Here is a 2,500-nt window from a genome sequence, read left to right as displayed (position 1 = left end):
ATGTCAATCACAAACAAAACAAACAAACAAAATCATACTTTTACATTAAAATTTATACACAGTTCATATGTACATTTTACATTTAGTTTCTGCCCTTTTTATACATTATTCGGCAAGGAAACAAACAAATAAAATGAAACTGTACGTTCATAAAAATAACTCCTTGCTGTCAAAGCAGGGATAGGCTACAGTTTTTATTTTTTTTGTTACCAAAGACCTCCTGAGAAAATGCTGGATTGACTTTAGTGCATTCTTTATTTTCTGTTTTTAAGGCTATTACATTTAAATCCTTTTTGACAGACTCCACAGAATACCACTAAAATGAGCTCTCTACGTAAGAAAACTATTGATTCGAGTTGATCTGACTTGATTTGTCTCCTACAGAGGAGGGAAGACCTGGTCCTGCTCCTCCCAGTTAACTCCTGTAAGTGAAGGCCAAACTTATGATTGTTCACATATGCATCAAATACAGTATATGCATATATTTCTTTAAAGAACAGTATTCTTGTGAAGTCTCTGGTCATTGCGGCGGTCTGCTTATCGGGACGATGCAGATGCTTCAGTACTGACACCATCTGAAGAGGACGGTCAACAGTGACTCAAACTTCAGTCAGACGCCAGGAGAGGAAAAAAAAAAAAAAAAAAGAAAAGAAAAATCACATGAGCCATATGGGGCTCGCCTCTGCCCCCTGGTGGGGGAACACAGAAGGACAAGCGTCTGCCTCTGGGGACACAAACTCTGGGGCTTTCCGGAACAGTCTTTTCCTCTCGGGATCAAAGCCCCGTCCACTCACAACATTGTTGTCATGGATAAACAAAAACAACACAACAACAACAACGACGACGATGAGTGAGTGAGTGAGAGAGAGAGAGAGAGAGAGAGAGAGAGAGAGAGAGAGAGAGAGAGAGACGATAACTGTTCAGGACATTAGAAAGCTGTGAGTAGGGAGGAAAGAGGGGGCAGGATAATCTCTATGGGCAAACCCAAATAGAGGAGAAATGCCTTATATGGGCGCTGCTGGGGGTTAAAGAACATTCTGAGGTTCTTGCATTAGTGGTGCAGATCAGATGGCGCGCTCAGTCTTAGAACCGGCCCGCGTCTGGCCTGGTCCTGGTTCTACAGTCGGTTCTCGATCGCGGGAATACCTGACCTGCAGGTAGAGTCATCAGTAATGTACCCCTCTACTGTATACAGTGGAGGTTCAGCCCTGCTCCCACACACCATCCACATGGATCATTTTCCGCTCTCTCCGTGGTGTAATTACTGTATGAAGAGGGCATCTATTCGTTCTCATGTGAAAGCCCTCGGCTAACCTGTAGTTCATCTACTGCATGTGATTACAAGTCACGGGACCAAAGTCATTTATCAAATGTTACTCCCAAAACACTGCGGGGAAGTCAAATGTAAGATAGGCCGCTGACACGGAAGTCTACGAAATCCTTGCGGGATTCCCTGTCTGATTATCAGTGCGTAATCCCTTTGATTAATCTGTGGGAGTAAACTAGATCATCTCTCGGCCCGGGCGCGAAGACGAGAACATCTTCGCCAGTAATAAGTGACTGTTTAAAGTGCTCCCGGGCATGAAACCATTTCTGCTGAAGTGTGCTGATTAAAATTAGATTGAGCTAGACTGAGTCGGAATGAGCTGAAGATATCCTTTGCGCAGCCTAATGTGTTTCCTCAGATCTGCCATCAGCGGTGCCACGTCAGGTGGGTGAGGGGGATTACGTACAGTCTACGTACTGTAGGAGTCATACAGGTGCACGGGCACAGGGACGAGAGGCTACACGCAACATGAAGAGACACACGGGCATCGCGGGGACGACCACGAAGACGATGACAACGATAATGCGATTACTTATATGGGCATGTAGTGCAACGCTGAGGACACAACACAACACAACGCTGAGGACACACACAACACAACACAACACGACGGCTGACTCTGAACACACCAGGAACACACGTCATCTGCAGTGCACAAGCTTTTGAACTACTCAGCATTATCACATCAAATGAAATGACTGTAGGAGCATCAAACGCTGGGTGTGTGTCGGTGTGTGTGTCGGTGTGTGTGTGTGTGTGTGAGAGAGAGAGAGAGAGGGAAGGGGCGCGGAGAGGTTCTTGGGGGAAGCGGAACATCTCTTGGGCGCGCTGAATGTGTGTGTGTGTGTGTGTGTGTGTGTGTGTGTGTGTGTGTGTGTGGGCGCGCTGGATGTGTTGTCCAGGCCGCTGAGTCAGCCCCACATCACACACTGCATCTTAAGCACTGAAGTCTGAAGCAACTGAAGTCCGCTCTGCTGCTCTGTTTGTTGTGTGTGTGTGTGTTTGTGTGTGTGTGTGTGTGTGTGTGTGTGTCTTTCTTTGTTTGTTTGTTTGTTTGCTGTTTGATTAGATTTTTTTTGCTTTCTGTGGGTTTAGGAGTTCTTTGACATGGGTGAGTGGATGCCGAGTCAGCCAGCGTGCTATGTCCCGGAGAGGAGTTTTGGGACAGATATG

The 2,500-nt window shown here is 46.2% G+C and overlaps 1 protein-coding gene across 1 annotated transcript in view; it reads right to left on the bottom strand.

Annotated features, from left to right (window-relative positions):
* Window positions 1–2,500, bottom strand: part of LOC134069472 (A-kinase anchor protein 13) — a 140,270-nt gene that overhangs the window by 102 nt on the left and 137,668 nt on the right. Inside the window, 1 exon segment of the mRNA XM_062525436.1 lies at window positions 1–2,500. This exon segment is cut by the window's left edge and continues 102 nt beyond it; it is cut by the window's right edge and continues 581 nt beyond it. The gene's annotated coding sequence lies outside the window, so the exon portion shown is untranslated.

This window comes from Sardina pilchardus, chromosome 21, assembly GCF_963854185.1.
Source record: "Sardina pilchardus chromosome 21, fSarPil1.1, whole genome shotgun sequence".
Lineage (NCBI taxonomy): Eukaryota > Metazoa > Chordata > Actinopteri > Clupeiformes > Clupeidae > Sardina > Sardina pilchardus.
This window is presented reverse-complemented; position numbering and strand designations above follow the sequence as displayed.